We start from the raw sequence: 8,781 nt of genomic DNA, 5'->3' as shown, positions 1-8,781 counted from the left end.
ATGGGGTCAAGGGCCAAAAGTCTTCCCTTGCTTGTCCGTTTAAAAAGCTTTTAGAGCAACTACAAAGTGAACCCACTTTCTTTGAATTAGTAAGAGCAATGGGCAAGTTCTACGTGTGTATATGTTCTGTGTGTGTATATGGAAGGCTTTAACTTACAAATAGCATGCAAAAATATTTTTATTCCATGATGAATTAGAAAAAAATATTTGGGAAATGAAGGTTTATCAGGCTTGACCATTCCACCAATAAGTTTTTCATTACTGACACAAATACCTGAGACAATCAGTTTGTAAAAGAACAAGCTTGGAACTGGGGGCTGGAGAGATTGGTCAGTGGTTAAGAGCACCAACCAATCCCCCTAAAGGATTCCAGTTCAACTCCCAGCATCCAGAAGGCTCACAAGCATCTGTAATGCCAGTCTCAGGGAATGCCATGCCCTCTTCTGGCCTCACCAGCCATTGCTCTGCACATGGCACATAGACAGATGTGCAGGCAGAACACACCCACACGTAAAATGATAAACGTAGTTTTGTTTTTTAAAAGAAAGAAAGGTCTTTGTGCAGCGGAGACAGGTCAATGGGTAAAGAACTTGCTGTACACAGAAGCACCTCAGTCTGAATCCTCCGAACCCATGTAAAAGCTGAACAGAGCAGTGCATGCACCTTTAACCCCAGCATATCCACTGAAAGATGGGGAGTGGACACAGGAGAATCCCCAGGACCTTGCCCTCCAGCTAACCTGGACTACTCAATGAGCAAATATGAGCCCCTCTCAAATGAGATGGAGGGTGAGGACTGAGGCTGGATGCTGTCCTCTGACCTCTAAGACAGACAGACAGACAGACAGACAGACAGACACACACACACACACACACACACACACACACACACATACACATTAAAGGTTCCACTCCCAGCCACTCGCTGAGGCTACAACCAAGCCTCAGTGGCCTTTGGGCGCATTTAAAATTCAAACCATAACAACGTGCAACTCACGTGGGGTTGGGGAGCTCGCTTGACATTTCTGGTGAATAGAGGTCGTTGAGAACCCTGAGTTCCCTGAGCCTTTGCCTCCTGCTCATTTTATGAAAATGGTTTCTGGCCTTTCTGGACTGCTCCCCAACAACTGTGAAATTAACTACACGGGTTGCTTAAAATCTGGCATTGTGAGCCTAGTAAATTCCAGACCCCTCACCTGAATGACAACCTCTGCTAAGCAAAGTTTTGTCTGTCTGAGTGTCAGTCTTGTTTAACAGACAAAGATCTTACTTCAGCTTAGAACAGGGCACTAATGCCATCTTGAAAGAGTGGCTTCTTTTTACAATACTCAGTTTCCCATTTACCTTGCGTGGGAAAACGAAGGCAACGCATGAAGAGCAACTTTTACTAATGACTATATAAGTGTGCCGGTCCCGAAGAGGACAAGTCTGCATGAGCTTCATGCAGATAAATCTCGAGATTCCACAGTGAATCTCTGCAAGTGTGACTGGGCTTTAATTTAATAAATCAATCGGGTTATAAATATCCTGACCTTGTTTATAAAGGAAGCCAGTTTGCTCACTTAATGAAGACATCAATTTGCCACTCAGCTTGGACTGATTGCTCATTAGCTGCTTTCCCCTGACCAACAGCTCTGCCTTCAGCAAACCCAACCTCGAAGCCGATGTAGATGGTGATGTACTGCCATCTATGGCCGTAAAGAGAGAGATGCTTTGCAGCACATTCTGAGAGCCACAGCTACGAACAAGAATGGCCAAGAATACACAGTACAGGGTGATGATGGTGGTGGTGGTGATGGTGGTGGTGGTGGAGGTGATGAAGTTGATGATGAAGATAGAAAAATACAGTCCCAGGTTCCCAACTGTGGCCCTTTCACCATGTTAAAATCAGTGCAAGACACTGGTTCCGAGTAAAATGAAACAAATAAACCAAGCAAAAGAGTGTCGCAAGTGCAAAGTGACTCATGGCTGGGGCAGGTGCAAACGGAAAGCATGAAAATGGTGTTGGCACAAGATCTGCTAGAGTTACTTTCCGAGTAAATCCCGACTGGGTTTTCACAGAATTCCTGCCAGGAATTTTCCCCTTCCTTCCGTGTTTTTCCTAATCTGGGATCAGCAGCATTGGGCTGGCTGGTATTATGTCTACTTGACACAAGCAGCAGCCATCAAAGAGGAAGGAATCTCAATGCCTCCATAAAAGCCACCTGGAGGGCATTTTCTTCATTAGTGGTTGATTGGTGAGGTGCCACCTTGAGTCACGGTTCTATAAGAGAGCAAGCAGAGCGAGCCAATAAGACAAATGACAACAAATTCCATTTATTACGTGGAGAAAGAGCCCTTCCTTACCATTGGTGGGAGTGTAGACTGCACTGAGGCAGTCAGTGTGACGGCCCCTCGGAAAAACCTCCAGGTAGAAGTACTGACCAGCTACGCCACTCCTAGGTACTGACCCGAAGGACTCTAGGTCACTGTATCTCGAAGATGCTTGCACATCCATGATTACTGCTGTTCTGGTCACAATAGCTAAGAAATGCAGTCAGCTCCCATGCCCATCTGCAGAAGAGTGGATAAAGAAAGGTGGACATCTACACAATGGAATTGTATTCAACCACAAGGAAAAAAATGAAGTCATGACATTGGCGGGAGGGGGAGGGGTAGAATCATCGTGTTACCTGCACAGAAAGACAAGCCCACATGTTTTTTTTCTCATAAGCAGAATCTAGATTTAAATTGTGTGTGTTCGTGTGTGTGTGTGTGTGTGCACGTGTGTAATAAAAGTATAAAGAGAGCTATGTGTGGAGAGGAAGAGATCTTGAGGAGGTGGTCAGAGGGTAATTGAATAGATGTGACCGAAACTGACTATTTGTGGGGAAAAAGGAGACCCGAGAGTGAGCGTATTGGAGAATGGAGTTGTTTACAGGAAATATAGGGTTGAAATTTGTATCAAAATGTCACGAGGAAACACATTTGTACATGCATACTTTGAATGCTGACTTTAAAAAGAAAAAGAAAAAGGAAGCTAAGTCTGCTCTAACAGGTCCATAATTCTAACAGCCAGGAGGCTGAGGCAGGAGGATTGTAGTTTACTGCCCTGCAGGGCTACAGGGTGAGTTCAAAGCCAGCCTGAGCAAATAATCTAGAGAGGGGGGGGGAGAACAGGAGAGAGAGAGAAAGGAAAGGAAAAAAGGAAAGGAGGGATATAGCTCAGTGGTAGAATACTTTCCTACTATGTACAAGGCCATGGGTTCAATCCCCAGTAGATAAAAATTAAAAATAAATTAATAAGGAGGATTTTGGAAATAAAAGTAAAACCATAAACAATTTCAAACACATTATTCTTTGAAATTCCATAGCTAGGCATAACCCTCAAATATTTGTACTTCCAAACCAAAGGACAAAGAGGACCCATGGTCCACTAGCAGTCCCTGAGAGCAGTGGCCACAGTCATTCACTCTTCATGCTTCTGAAGTCTTTCCTCCTACTGCCAAACAGCTTGCCTCATGCAGTCACATAAAGGGGGCACAGAAAGCTCACAAAAGGGCCACTGTGTTCTTTAATAGCTATGACTTAAACATGTTGACCCTTCGAACAAAAGAACTGCAGTGTGTTAAGATCTTGGAGTCCCAAGCAAAGAGTTCAACTCTAAATCATCAAAGGGTAGCTGGAATGGTAGACACACACTCGTACACACCACACACACACACACACCACACTCATACACTCACCATGCACTCAAACACACACACACACACACACACACACACACCACACACACACACACACACACACACCACACACATACACATACACATACACACACACCACACACTCATACACATACACACACACACACACACACACACACACACACACACACTCCACACTCATACACACCACAGTTTGTTTGCAGTAATCATTTTGCTGAAAGTTGGACCCAGATATCTAATCAGCCCTATAGAAAGGACTTAGTTGGAATTTCAGCCAATGACCTCATACACAGATCATCTGGTCCATATTTCACTTGCTTTCCTAGGGGATGACACAGTTTGTGTCCATCCCATCAACTCCCTAAAACCACAACTCAATAGCTGTAGGCTCATCACTGGATTCTAATAAAGTTCCTTGAACTTTGACCTTTTGAGTCACCATCGCGTTATCTCCCTCACTAGCAACATCCTGAACACTGTCACAAAACAAATATGCTACTCTTCTTGTTTGTAACCCAGCTTTTCTCTGTATCTCAGATCTCTCACTTCCTACATTCCATGAAACTAGTCATCTTTGTGCTACCACAGCTCTGGTGGGACTGTAGCTACATACACAGCCTACAACCACAGCCAACATCTTTCACCTCCAGGCTTCATGAGACCATCTAGCTCCTCTCAGCATCTGCATATGCCTTTGCCTAGGTCCCTACTTTCTCCTCACCTTTTTTGTTTCCCCTGTCTTGCATCCCTCTCAGTCCTAACCTTGAAGGTCAATCTCACCTTTCTTCTTTCTCCAATATGCTGTTCCTCAGAAGACCCCTGTGTGGAACAGAATGTAGAGGGAGCAAGGAGACCAATTAGGAAGTTCTCTGGGCTCGGTGGAAAGATGGAGATAGCTCAGAGGGGAATCTTGGCACCATAAGAGGTGCCCTTAGATGCTCTACATATTGTTCTACTACATATGGTTTTGTAGCAGAACCAACCGGCACCGCTGGTACACAGAGGATTGGAGAGAAAGTAATGCATGTGATGACTCCAAGGGTTTGAGTCAGCAAAGGAACGAGCAAATGGTGGTGCAATTTGCTGAGATGGAAATGACTGGAAGACATGCTGGGCTTACCTCAGGAAGTCATTCAAAGAATGTCTTGGTCATCCTGAGTAAGGTGATTATGACACATCTAAGAGGAAAAACTGAAAGAACAACTGGAGTTCAAAGTGTAGCTGAGACAACACCTCAGACCACTGCTACACATCGAAGCGCTCCTAAAGCATGGTCCTAGGCAAGAAGGTCAGCTTGTTAACACTCATGGACTCTGAGGCATGGGGAATGGTCTCTGTCCTGCAAACCTGGAGCCTCAGCTGGAAAGGCTAACACAGTAGGGTGACTGGGGTTAAAATTACCTAGAGGCGTCACTCATGTATGAAGCCCCATGTTTGAAGCTAGGCTCAGCTAGTATTGTCAGTGGGTGGGGTGCATACACATGACCTTTCCACATGGCTTTCCCACAGCATGAGGACATGAGAGCGTCCCTGCTTGCTCATTATAACTCAAAGTTCCAAGAACAGCTATTCTGGAGCTGAGCCAAGAAACAAATCATCATCTGTGTCATCACTGCCATAGAACTGCACCCTGGTGATCATGCCACTGAGCAGTAGAGTGATGGATGCCCAGGCTAGGAAGGAAGAATGGCAGCATCGCCTCTAAATCTAAAACATCAAGCCAGGGACTTGTGAGATCAGGAGTTGAAGGCCAGCCTGGGCTACATGAGACGTTGTTGTTGTTGTTGTTGTTGTTGTTTTGTTTTGTTTTGTTGTGTTGTTGTTGTTCTTTTGTTGTTTTGTTGTTATTTATTTGTTGTTGTTGTTGTTGTTGTTTTGTTCTCCTCCTCCTCCTCTTCCTCCTCTTCCTCCTCCTTGTTTTTAAAGAATCTAGGTTATTCATGCAGGTGATAAAGAAAATGGGGAAGTGATTCTGAGTTTAAGAGACCTGTTTCATGCCCATCCTGGAGGCCCCAGCCTCTTAAGAGACTAAGCAAGAGAATCACAAATTCAAAGCCTGCCTGGGCTATAGAGTGAGTTCAAGGCCAATCTAGTTCACTTAGTGAGACACTATCTCAAAACAAAAACTAGAAAGATGATGGGGGATAAAGTTCAAGAGAGTGTTTGCTTAGCAAGCAAAACCCAGAGTTCCATCCAGTACTGCAAGTAATGGGAATAGGGGGGACAGTTGAAAGAAGGGAGGCAAGGGGGGAAGAGGGGAGCACCTTCATGTGAGAAAGGTCAGGAGGAAGGAGCTGAAATGCAGCTTAACTGGGAATGGCCTCAGGCTAACAGTACACATGGACCCTGAGAACAAAACCTTGTGCTTAGACTCCATTCCTAGTGGGTAAGATCAACCAAATAAATGCACATGATGCAATGCAGTCATGTTTTTTATAGACAGTGCCTTCCTACCCTTTGGTGGTTAGAGCTGGGGCAAGTCTCAACCTTCCACCAGCAGATTTTTGAGAAGGGTGTAAGGATGGTTTTATTTTCGAGGAGTTAAAAACTCAAAACGGAATGTTTAAAATGTATGCTAGCTGTAGAAAGTGGATTGTTTGACACAGAAACAGGATTCCAGCTGCGTTTGAAAATCTCGTTCTACAGCAGATAACTGGAGCCCAGTGAGGCAGCCCATGCCTCTGCTTGTCTCTCACTCCGTGAGTTTCACTCACTTCTGCTTGGTCTCAGGATCCTGGGAGCAGCCTCAGGAATGGCATGTGATTCAGTCCTTCTTCATGGGCCTACTAGTTTTTTCTGCTGTTGAGGCCTCTAGTTGTGGCAAGCCACCAACTAAGAAGGCACTGACACGCTCTGCTGAGGCACGGAGAGGCATCTTGTAACTGACATCTGGCCATGGCCGCTCCACCCAGGTCCTTCCCTGTACAAACACAGACTTTGTCCCCAGCCATGAAGGCAGGTGCTTTATATGGCTTTAGACTGGCTGACCCTTGGGGCACACTTATAGTGCACCCCTACGTGGGCCCCTCCAGAGAGGCTATGAATGGCAGGGCAGGCTGCCTCTCTGTCTCTCTCCTCTGCACGTGTTCACGGGGAGCTCTGCCAGCCTCTCTGCCATTACATTTCTCCAAGGAGAAAGAGGATTTCTGAATTGGTAGAGGCCTACTCCTCAAACCACCTATCAGAGGAATGAGGAAGACGGCTTCACAGGCAAGAGTGCTTGCAATCACAAGGACCTGAGTTCAAATCCCCAGCAGTCACATTAAAAGCAACAGCAACATCTAGGCATAACTGCATGCCCGTAGGAGGAGGAAGGGTAGAGACAGGCAGATCCAGATCCTACGAGCTCTTTTGCCAGACAGCTAATCTGAAACACTGAGTTTCCAGTGGAGAGCGATAGAGGAAGAGACGCTACATTGTCCCCTGGTCACATCACAATAAGGAAGATACTCTATATCCTCCTCTGATCTCCATTTATGCATGCACAGACACACACACACACACACACACACACACACACACACACACATATATATATATATATCACAGACACACACACAGGTTATCACGCACATGCATAATATACACACAGCATACTTTGAAATACACATACCCACCATGCTTTGCACACGTGCAGTTTTGAATGCACTCATCACATATCAACTTCACTCAAGAACCATTCAAAGAACAAAAGGCTCGCCCAAGGTCATGAAGTTCACATGAATCTAGCAAGGAGTAAGATCTCAGGCTCTCCTGCCACTAGACAAACCCATCTATGAGGGGCTCCTGGGAGGAGTCTCTTCTTGATACTACTCTACAGTCCTCTCCACTCCCAGGAACTCACTTAAAGAATTTGGACTCTTGATACATCGTGGGTTCTCCTAAATATGCTTGGGGAGCAGGAAAAAACTGGCCAAATGATTAGTACTCTAAGTCCTGCATGTGTCATTGTTGATCTTTGTCCCCCTGCCCCCACTGTGTGTCCATCTCTCTGTCTGTCTGTCACCTCACTCTCTGACCTCTCCTTCCCTTTCTCTGTTTTGCTCTGAGATAAGGTCTCACTCTGTAACCAAAGCTGTCTTGGTATTCCAGGCTGCCCTGGAACCTGTGGCAACTCTCCTGTCTCCGTGTGTCAAGTGTGTCAGCTGACATGTCCAGTGTGTGTTGGACACTGGTCTCCCGTGTCTTAAGTTTTGAGGCTTGTACTGACATCCCAAGGTGGTCTCGCACCAGCACACCCCTCTTCTGTATACAGAAGCATTTCCCTTGACTTCTCAGTGTGACACATTCTAATGAGCACTGCCAATGGAACTTACCACAAGGACAGTGTACGGAATCGAAGTTTGTGCTGTGGAAACCAGAGCCTAGTGAGCCCTTGAAACGTAGCTGGTGAGAATGAAAGATTATGTCGTTACCAATGTTCATTAATGTAAAATAGCCACTGCTTATTTTATTTATTTGTTTATTATTTTTACACTCCAGATTTTATTCTCCACCCCACTTGCTCATTCTTCTGTCACATCTACTATCTAATATGTGCATGTTTTATGCTTCTGTTAATTTTTCCTCTATGTTATAACATAAGGTGAGCAAAGGTAGAGCCTATGTCTCTTTCTTTAGTGTAGTGGATCTCAACTGTCCCAATGCTGCCACCCTTTAATATAGCTCCTTGTGTTGTGGTAAACTGGATCACAAAATTATTTTGTTGCTACTTTATAGCTGTAATTTTGTTAGTGTTATGAATTGTAATGCAAATGACAGCTAAGCAAGATATCTGAAAGGGGACCTCCAAGGGGATTGACAACCTCTGCTCTAAGGGATCATTGGGTTTTGTACGGTTTTTTGTTTTGTTTTGTTTTGTCTTGTTTTCTGATGCACAATGAGGTTTTTCTGTGTGATGAGTAAATTATCTTTTAGGTTAGGCAGACACTCCACGGAAGGAATGCAATATCCTCTAAAACCTCAGTGGGTTTCTGAGTGAAGATCAGAAGTGAACCTCCGAGGCAGAGTCCAAGGGAAGTTGGACTGCTCTGTGGCTTGCAGAGAGAACCAAGCCATGAGTAGAGAAATGAGGA

The 8,781-nt window shown here is 45.0% G+C and overlaps 1 long non-coding RNA gene across 1 annotated transcript; it reads right to left on the bottom strand.

Moving 5' to 3' along the window:
* Positions 1–238: 238 nt before the first annotated feature.
* On the bottom strand, positions 239–3,824 carry LOC148002499 (uncharacterized). The gene is made up of 2 exons (XR_015633257.1): positions 2,346–3,824; positions 239–2,262 (listed from the first exon to the last, which is right to left on the bottom strand). It is a non-coding gene; the product is annotated as an uncharacterized LOC148002499 (long non-coding RNA).
* Between the last annotated feature and the right edge of the window lie 4,957 nt (positions 3,825–8,781).

The sequence above is a fragment of the Rattus norvegicus genome, chromosome 11 (assembly GCF_021556685.1).
Source record: "Rattus norvegicus strain SHRSP/BbbUtx chromosome 11, alternate assembly SHRSP_T2T, whole genome shotgun sequence".
Lineage (NCBI taxonomy): Eukaryota > Metazoa > Chordata > Mammalia > Rodentia > Muridae > Rattus > Rattus norvegicus.
This window is presented reverse-complemented; position numbering and strand designations above follow the sequence as displayed.